We start from the raw sequence: 10,452 nt of genomic DNA, 5'->3' as shown, positions 1-10,452 counted from the left end.
CTAAATAAGTCTTTAAAGAGGTTTCATTAGTGGACTGCATACGGATGTATATAGACATATTTTAGAGTGTAGATTCATTCATTTTGCTTCGTATGTAGACTCTTAGTGAAATATCTTAAAAGATTTATATTTAGAAACGAAGGGAGTATATGGCTAGTTGTGAGTGCTAAGCTAAGCTAAGCATTTATTCTATTTTCTCGCCCAACCGATAAATAAAAGAAGGTAAAAGAAAATAAAGGCAGAGGCTACCATTACCATTTGTAGGAAAAAGCTTAAGGCCGGTTACTTGGACTGAATTTCCTTTTTTTTCTTTTTGCTGGAGCAGCTGTGGGTGGCCTCCTGGCCCTGGCGAAGGAATGCCTCCTGGCCCTGAAACTCATGCTGAAGCTCCTCGCCTTGGCCCTGCTCGCCACTGTACCTATTAATAGGGGCACTAATGCAGCTGACACTGTACTAACTACTACTCCCTTCGTTTCAAAAATTTTGTCTTAGATTTGTCTAGATATGAATGTATCTAGTCATGTTATAGTGTTTAGATACATTCATTTTTAAACAAATTTAAGACAAGAATTTTGGGACGAAGGGAGTACTACATGTCTCTCATAATCGTACTGGCATATATACTTTGCAAATCTCCACCAACAGAAGCATAACAGCTCCATGACAGTGGTGGAGTAAACCAGTCCAAGAAGAGCTACTCAATTATCCCAGCCTAAACCATCCCTTCCTCTACGCTCCCCAGAATAATATCGCCATAATCCAAGGGGGCCAAACCAAAAAGAAGCACCAAAAGCAGCAGAGACCCTTGCCGTCGGTCGCCGCCGATGCCTTACAAGCAGAAGCAGCCGCCGTTGTACTTGCCGCCCTTCATCTGCTCGCCGACCTTCCTCATCGTCACCGACGACGGCGCGCACGGGGTCCACTCCGCCGCCAGCCGCACCCTGGCCAGCCACCACCACCCGCTCCCGCTGCCGCCCTTGCCACCGCGCTTCCTCCTGGACGCAGCCGCAGCCTGGGCCGCCTCCGCGGCGAGGCGGCGGTTCTCGGCGCGCAGGCGCTCGATCTCGGCGACGCCGGCCTTGCGCTCGGCCTACCAGGCGGCCATGGTCTCGAAGCACTCGCGGTTGCGGAGCTCCAGCCCGTACACCTGCGCCTGCAGCGCCTCGACCTTCCGTCGGAGCATGCACGCCCGGTGGTCGTCCCGCAGCTTCACGGCCAGCCAGGCCAGGTCGGCCGCGCGGCGGCGCGTGTACCCGAGCTCGGCGGCCGCCGCCGCGGCCTCCTCGTCGGCGGCCGAGGCGCGGAATGCCAGGCGCACGTTCTCGCCCAGCAGGACCAGCCGCTCCGACTCGAGCACCTCCAGCAGGCTGCCCTGCAGGTCGATCTTGCGCGCCGACTCGGCCCTGCGGCGGTCCGCCTCGTCCGCCAGCACGTCCCGGTCCACCCACGCCATCACCAGCTCCGCCACCACCAGCTCCGCCACCACCAGGTCGCCGTCGATGGCCGGAGCGGCGAAATGAATGTGGTCATCGGCGGGGATGATGCCGGGATGGGGCTGGTAGGAGAGGGAGCTGCCGGCGTCGGAGGAGCGGTCGTCGACGTCGGAGGAGCAGTCGGAGGCAGAGATGGCGTTGAGGTTGAGGTTGGCCGAGGACTTGGCGTTGGCGTTTGAGAGGAGGGACTGGGCGTAGCGGTCCGCGAGGTAGAGGTAGCGGTGATGGAGGTCGGTGAGTAGCGCGAGCAGCTGCGGGCGGCGGCGGTAGTAGTTCTCGGCGCGCTCCGCGAAGGAGTGGTCCGCCGCGTCGTCGTCCGGCACGCCCGCCGCCAGCGCGCGCACAGATGCGCGCGATCTTGGCGTCGGCGTCGTCCTCTCGGGGTGGGGGCGAGCGGCGACGGGCCGAGCAGGGGGCGCGTGTAGGCGGGTGCGAGCGACGGGGGCATGGGCGGTTGCATGAGGCCGGGGCGGGCCGAGCGGCCGCGTGCGTGGGAGTGGTTGTCGGGCCTGGAGAGTGGGGGGGGTGTTGTTAGCGACGGGATTAGGGTGCGAGCCCAAAAATGCTAGACCTACAAAAACTTACAAAGATTATTTAACCTTTCAAATTAACTCTTCTCTCCCTCCTGATTTTCAGTGAAGGTGGGCCCTTCATCTCTCAACTACCAATCACAATCTTACGTAAAATCTTTACGTAAGCCTTTGTAGGTGTAGCATTACTCGATGCGAGGCCAATAATTTCGTTAACGATGTTTTATGTCCATTGATTAAGTGATTAGACGCTTCAGATTACGAGTTGGATCTGCCCTTTCATGCTTTTAATAGTACAGACGTGGCAGTGGGATGGCAATACCCACTTTCCATTTTCTAAATTAGCATGTCAAATTCTCGTAACGTTTTCCCTGTATTTTATACTTTTTTTGTGGGTAAGCACAACACCTGATCAAGTTGAAACGTGATGACATTTTTATTATGTACATCACGTCATTATTTGTTGTCTTACCATTAGCATGAGGTCCATATCAGCTTTTATGTTTGTTATGAAAATTGGGTTTTTATTTCGGCTTGACTTGGCCGTTTCCAGTGATATCTGTTTTTTTATGTTTTATATTTTCGTCTTTTGTTTTATTTTGGTTTATATATTTTCCATTTATCTTATATTACAAAAATGATGTACATACAACATCTCAATAATGTTAATCATGCGTTTCGAAAATGTATAATGTCTGTATAAAAAATGTTGACCATGTAATAAAAAAATGATGAACTTTTTTATCATGCATATAAAAATAATAATCAAGCATTTCAATTAAATCTTGAATAAGAATTTGAAAAATGTTTATCAAGCATTTGAAATATGTCAAATTTGTATAACAAAATGTTGATGATGTATTGAAAAATGATGATTTTTTCTATCATGTATATGAAAATGTTAATCAAGCACTTCAAAAAATGTTGAGCAAGTATATGAAAACTGTTGCTCAAGCATTTGAAAAGTGTTAAATGTGTATAGAAAACATGGTGACCGTGTATTAAAAAATAATGATTTTTTTGTCATGTACTCCCTCCGTCCCAAAATAACTGTTCCAAGCTTAGTACAATTTTATACTAGAGCTAGTACAAAGTTGAGGCACTTATTTTGGGACGGAGGGATTATATAACAATGTTAATTGAATTTTTTTTGAGAAAGTATTTGAAGAATGTTGATAAATCATTTCAAAAATGTTAAATATGTATAAAAATGTTGATCAATTATTTCAAAAATGTTAAATGTATATAGAAAAAATGTTGATCGTATTTAAAATATGATGAGTAAATCTAATCATGTATATAAAAATGGTACTCAAGCATTTGAAAAAATGTTGAGCAAGTACTTGAAAAATGTTGAATGTGTATAGACAAAAATGTAGACCAGATAAAAAAAATTAACATGTATTTGAAAAGTATTGACTGTGTATTTACAAAATTGTTCAAAAAAAAGTAATTATGAAAAATATAGATCATTTATTTGAAAAATGAAGAAACAAAAAAATCAAAGGGAAAAAATAAAGAATTGTTAAAAAAATAACGAAGAGAACATATGGAAAACAAAAAAATCGTAGTATATCAAAGTAAAAAAAGAAAAACAAAAAAAACAGGTGAAAAAATAAAGAAAATTTAAGTAAACTTGAATTGCCATGACAAAATAGACACCCAACGAATGATTTAATAGAGTTTATCGGGTTATTTGGGGGGAAAGGACTCGGAAATATATTATTTTCACTGAAACCCTAAGTGAGACATCCCGTTTCCCTAAATGTAAATGACAAGAAAACAATTGTTGTAAAACAATAATAGCTACCAACGGCAGGTGGCGGTAGAAAGACGTGGGGCAGAGAGCGCCCTCGTGAAATGAAGATGTGAATCGGAAGAGGGCATCAAGCATACCGTGGAAATCCAGAGAAGGAAGTACGCGGAGCCGTTGTTGGAGATCAAATCGGCCATGAAGGAGGTTGCGGTTGAGATCATCCTCTTACTCAATGCTATGTGGGAGGTCATCATGAAACTCAAAGCCGAGCGAAGGTAAGAGCATCTCCAATAGCAGCCATATTTTTGGAAACCAAAATAGGGTCGAGTACAATTTTAGGGCACATAAATCCATTTTTGGGGCATGATCAAGTGTTGTCTCCAACAACAACGCTATAATAGAGCACGGGCTTGAAGATACAAGAACTTGAAGACTATGCTGCTCAGTCCAAGGAGTTGAGAAAAGACACATAAATAGTTTACTGAAATTTTGTAGTCTAAAAAAACGGTTAAATAAAAATGTCGTAGTCTAAAACTGATAGGTATTGGGAATTCTACTGAACTACAAAATGATAAAGAAGATCTGTTATTAGGGGAATAAATCATTACGGGGTTAAAAACTCCAAATCAGCCGATTCATCTCCTTTTGGCCTTAGACTACTCACAATGGGAAGTAACATAGAGTAGTAACATACATATGTCACTAGTCTAAGTTACTACTTTTACAGTGGATAGTAACATAGGGGTAGTAACATTGAGCCTATCATTTATTAGGCTATAGAGTCATCTTTGCCTTGGTATCCGCTAGGTTAGTCATAGAGGTAGTAACATGCTAAGTTACTCAATTTCTCTCTCTTCTCATTTATTAGTTGTCACATCATACTTTTTGCTTAGGTGGCATTTATGTTACTACCTATATTACTCACATTGTGAATAGTCTTAACATAGAAGATGGTGATATCCGTTTGATTTAGCCCATTTCACTTGCGTTGAATAAATGTGTGAACAAATTTAGGTTCCAACAATTATGATTAAATGAATCTCATTTTCGCACATGAGGCGTCTTCATGTTTTGTAAATGAGGTGTAATTGTGGTCTTGTTATTTTATTTTATTACATAGAATTATAAGATTTTGTTTTTTCATCTACCTCGTACTGATTTCTATTGTGAAAATGTACCCTGGTCTTGAATCTGTTATGCACAATATAAGGATGTTGGTGTAGACATACAAGTTTTATTCTACTATACTCATGGAGCCTCCCATGGTTCCACCCAGCCGCGAGATTGGGGGGACGCGACTTCCGGTGAAAACCGCGCCGACTTCGGTCATGGCGGACGATGGCGGCGTCTAGGGCGTCGTTGCCATCTCGAGGCATCGTTGTTGCAGGTCGTGGCACCCCACTCGTGATGCTCCGGGGGAAACCCTAGATCTGGATCTACCGGTCGGATGATGATGGCATCTTCGACGCCGTTTCCCTCCTGAGCGCACCGTTTTGGAGTATGTGCTGGGTGGATGAGACAAGAGGAGGAGCGGTGTTTGATTTACCGCGAACCCTACGGTGTATCCTGGCGGCATGGCGCTGCGGTGATTCAACGACACGCGCGTCTAGACGGATACGTGCAAGATGGTGGCGCTATCTGGCGCCATGGTGGGGTCGACGACAGACCTAGCAAGGAAGATGCGTCTGTTTTAGCTCTGGAGATGGACCGGTGGAAGATGGTGGATGCAGCCACTAAGAGTGCGCCAGACCAGTATGGGATCAAATCCCAGTGTGTGGCTGGGTTGGGGCATTCGGATATAGATGTTAGGATTTGGTGCGATGTCTGTTTGGTATTTGGCCTGGATATTCGACACACCTTCATCAAGGGATAGGAGTAACAACAGGTGTTGCCTAGACGGTGGCTTCAGGCTGACTGATGTATTACTTTGTACGGTATGTGTGAATAATTAATAAAATGGTTGTATGCATCGTCGAGATGCACAGGCCGGGGGTATATCCTCCTTTTATAAAAACTATACTCATGGAGTAGTACTCATGCTACAAAAATGGAGTACAAACTAAAATGACCATAGTTTTACTCTACTCCTTCTACTCCATTGTATTCTGTATTTTGATCATTTCACATGGAGTATTTGAATTGAGAGTGACATCATCTTTACAGGGATTATGAGGAAGCTCACCGACTGCATCTTGACCGGGATCAATGCCCTCTTGCATGTTGATATCATCCTCACTGGGATCAACTCCGCCAGGTATGTCCTCTTCTTCGAGGGAAGTATAGTTCAGGTCAAATTCCATGTTGATCACTCACTTTCCCTTTTGGAGGGTGTCATGACGTGCCAGAGATACTGCCTACTTCGACCTATTGCTTTTGCATCCTACTTCAAGCCTTCCAAGTACTCCAATTATGTCTCTGAACCCAGAATCTACATAAGTTCAGTCTTGTATGCCTGCTGGAGAAGCTTGTACTCCAGGAGTATGTGATTAACTTCTGCTCCTCCCTATGTGATAAACTGTTGTTGTGGTTGCAGCCCGCTTCAAGCCCTCTAAGTACTCCAGTTATGTCTGTGAACCCAGAACCTACACAAGTTCAGTCTTGTATGCCCGCTCGAGAAGCTTGTACTCCAGGAGTATGTGATAAACTGCTGGTGCTCCATGTAGATGGCCATAAACTATTGTTGTTCCATGTTAATTGTGATAAACTGTTGGTGCTACTACTCATTGTTGTTTCTACTCCCTTTGCTATTGTTTAAGTGTCTCCCTATTGCTGATGTTGACATTTTATTATTGCTGCTAGTACAACAACCCTGATGTTCTGTTGTTGTTGCTCTTGCTAATACAACAACCCTGCTGTTTTGCTGCTGCCGCTAATGCAATATCAAAGCTTTGTTGGTGCTGCTAAAAATTATGCTACTAATACACCCTCATAGCCATGTTGTTGTTGTTGCTCCTAAATTGAGATAAACTGCTGTTGCTAAACTGTGATAAAACTGATGCTGCTAAACTATTTATGCTCAACTGCTGTGTGCGAGCCTATAGCTGGCCAAATGGAGCGGGCTAATCATGCCAGCCCAGGAGCACGTCGGCACGTCCCACCATGGGACACGCACGACACGACCTAAACGAGTCATGCCATGCACGTGACCTGCCTTGGGCTATGCTTGGGCCTAGAGGCTGGGCACGACACGGTTCGTTTATTTTATTATTTTTTCTATTTTTTAATATTTATATATATATATCTTAAAATACATCGCAATAGGTCTAATAATGGGTCCATCAGGCCAAAAATATGCAGCCCAACGTTCTAAACAGGCCAACGTGCCGGCCCGTTTAGTAATCAGGTCATACTTGGGCCTGAAGGTGCAACACGCAAGTCGGCACGACCCGACCCGATTGCTAAACGTGCCCCTGCGGGTCGTGCCATGTCAGGCACGTTTAGCACGGGCTATGCCCGTGCCATGCCGGACTGCCCGTTTGGCCAGGTATGTGTGAGCCTAGAGTACTCCTTGTTTCTGTTCAATTTTTTGATTTGCAGGAGGAAGAGGCAACGGAGCAGCAAGTCACCATGGAGATGGATCCGCATGTTCCCTCCGGTGGTCTATAGGCCCACTCCAGTTGTGTGAAGTATCAGCGGGCGAAGTAACCAACCATGGCATGGGCGAGATTGGCAAGGAGATCTGCAGGGTGACAGCCTGACAGGGTCGGCGAGAGGGGATCTGTAGTACCAGATCTGTCGGGGTGATTTACGACGGGAGGGGATCTGGTGCCGACGAGATGGCGACCTGTGATAGTGATTCAAATCACTGGAGGGGGTCTGGAAGCCAACGTTGTGACAATGATGCGGCGCCAAAGATTCAAATCCTCGGCGAGGTAGCGATGTAATTTCCTTTCTTTTCACCTAGTCAGAACGAATACTTAAACATCTTATATCTCGAATCGGAGGGAGTAGATGATTTGCCCCTCTTTAGTTAAGATTAGATTATTTGCCCCAATTTTCTTGAGTCTTTTGATCATTTTCCCTAATTCGTATTCTAATGAAATCGACATAGGACATATTTGGTTGCCTGCATCGATTTTGGCTGCATTGCATGTACTTCTCATATGGGTCCGACTGAGGAAAAACAACCTATAAATCACTATCTGCACATAGTTTGGTTGACCGCATATCTTCTTTCACATCCTTATCTCACCTTTGTTATCCCACATTGCATGTGCCCACTCCATCCTTTTGTTTTTCCAGGCTTCGTTGCCAAATGCCTCCACACCGTGGCTTGAGCTGACAACATCGCCAGGCGTCACATCTATCTTCACAGGCATTAGTTCATCACAAAACCATTGCATGATCCAGTTATGCAGAATGCAACAAGAAAGAACAAGATTAGCCTGAGTGAGGAAAATGTGGAATGGCTTCTGATCTAGGATCTTAAACCTCTTCTTCAGAGCAAAAAATGCCCTCTCAACTGTTACTCTAAGGCTGGAGTGTGTCAGATTGAATAACTCAGGTGGAGTCCTATGATAGTTCCTAACAGCAATCTCGTTCATATGCTACCTAGTTTTCTTGAAGGGTGGAAGAATACCCGACCGACATGCATATCTAGCATCTCCTAGGTAGAACTTGCCATTGGGGATGTCGATGCCATCATGACAACTCATATTGTAACTCAGTACGTTAGCATTATGTGCTAACCCTTTCCAACTAGCCAACACATATGTAAACTTCAGATCAAAGTCAACATCAGCAAGCACATTGTGGCTTGTATAGTGCTTCCTCCCCCATATGCTGCAGATTGTGATATCGGCACCCACACAGTGACATGAGTATCATCTATTTCCCCAAGGCAATCCTGAAATGGAAATACAAGATTGTGTTAGTGCTCACCTTGAACAATCCAAACATATCAAGGCATGAAGCACATAATGTCAGTGCTCACCATGAAATATGGATACCATCTTGGGCTAGTGTGAATCTTCATAGGAATCCGGCTGGTATGACTTGATCATCTCTCCCCCGAGCTCCGCAATAAAATAGAGCACTTGCCTCATGTACCTTGGGATGATTTTCTTTGATCTCTTGAATGTGTTTTGGATAACCATAAACCTCTGGTTATGACCAACAACATGAAGGAACATGGCCACTTACTCTTTCATACTGGTGTGGATGCTATCTTCTAGCGGCCCCTGTTCCCGAAGGTTTGGAAAAGTCTGGCAAATTGTGCTCTTTTCATTCAAAACATTCACAGAGCCTCTATGTTGTTGCAGTTGTAGATGTAGTTCAGATTGATGATCCTACCATGTTCTCGCATAAGAATTGAAGCATAACTCATAACACGCCTCTCACCACAATGAATAACTTTCTTATGCATGGACATGAGTCATGCCGAATCCCAACTATCAATGCTGCTGCCTGAACTATCAATCGCATTCATGTGTCCATAACCTAGTCGACATCAAGATGCGTTGAGCAATGAAAAAAATGGACCCTACACGTCCATGCTGAACACTGGTACGAATCAGAAGCAGTGCGATGTGGTTGAAGCGGTGGTGGTTGGCCGTTAGCAGGAGCTGCTTGTCCTCCTTGGTCACGCGTCATGGAGAGCAAGCCTACTGCTCTTGCTGGATATGGTAGCACGTGGCAACGACGCCGACGAGGATGCCGACCTCCATCCGGGAGCACAGTAGCAGCAACAACAACTCGCTGGGTCTCCCGCCTGCAGTAGCATCAACAACTCGACCGAGTGGCGACGCTGGTAAATCGAGGAATTGGTGGATGCGGCGGCCCTCAAGCGGCGGTAGAGGGGAATTGACAGGGGAGACGGTGGGATGCTGGATCTAGCCGAAATCGGCAGCAGCAGAGCATGGACTCGAGGCGGAGGGTGGGAGTGGTGGCAGGACTCCGGTCAGGTGCGAGCGTCGCTACACAGTCGCTTTGGATCCACATTGATGTCATGCACAACGAGGTGACAGTATGGCTGAAGCCGAAGGGAACGGAAGACAAGGGCGAGTCACCATCGGAGACCCATGCGATGTGGATCTTGTGTTGAGTATGGGTTCGAGTCGATCTTGAATAAATCGGAGCAGCTTCGCATCATGTTGGATAAGATGCAATAGCTGCTTAAGAGCATCTCCACTCGTCCCCCAACACGCCCCCTAGGGCACGTTTTTTAGTGTCGGCAGCAAAAAATCTATCTAGTTACACATCAACTCCTCGTTTATCACTGGTTTGGGCCGAAATAACATCCGGCGAACCCGGGCCAAACCCATCCCCCCAGGGGGAGCCGACCGAAGCGGAAAGGCGCTCGGGCCCTCGTTGTCGGCGACAAACGGGCCTATTCCCATCGTTTTCTCCCCATTTCCTTCATTTCCTCATTGCTTCCCCTTCTCCCCCGTCGCTCCCGCCATTCTCCTCCCGCTCCCGCATTCATTCGACATTCCACTGAAGAAGTATTCCGACCCTCGCCCCGCAGCCACTACCGATTCGACCCAGTCATAGCAGAGGAAGCTGAGGGCCCCATGTTGGAAATATGACCTAGACGCAATAATAAATTGGTTATTATTATATTTCCTTGTTTATGGTAATCGTTTATTATCCATGCAAGAATTCTATTGGCTGGAAACTCAAATACATGTATCGATACATAGACAACATGTTGTCCCTAGGGAGCCTCTAAAGG

General features: G+C 45.8%; 1 pseudogene; it reads right to left on the bottom strand.

The window, feature by feature from the left end:
* Positions 1 to 590: 590 nt before the first annotated feature.
* On the bottom strand, positions 591 to 6,079 carry LOC123428689 (annotated as a pseudogene).
* Positions 6,080 to 10,452: the final 4,373 nt, after the last annotated feature.

This window comes from Hordeum vulgare, chromosome 2H, assembly GCF_904849725.1.
Source record: "Hordeum vulgare subsp. vulgare chromosome 2H, MorexV3_pseudomolecules_assembly, whole genome shotgun sequence".
NCBI classification, from domain to species: Eukaryota; Viridiplantae; Streptophyta; class Magnoliopsida; order Poales; family Poaceae; genus Hordeum; species Hordeum vulgare.
Note: the sequence above shows the minus strand (reverse complement) of the source record. Positions and strands in the feature narration are given on the sequence as shown.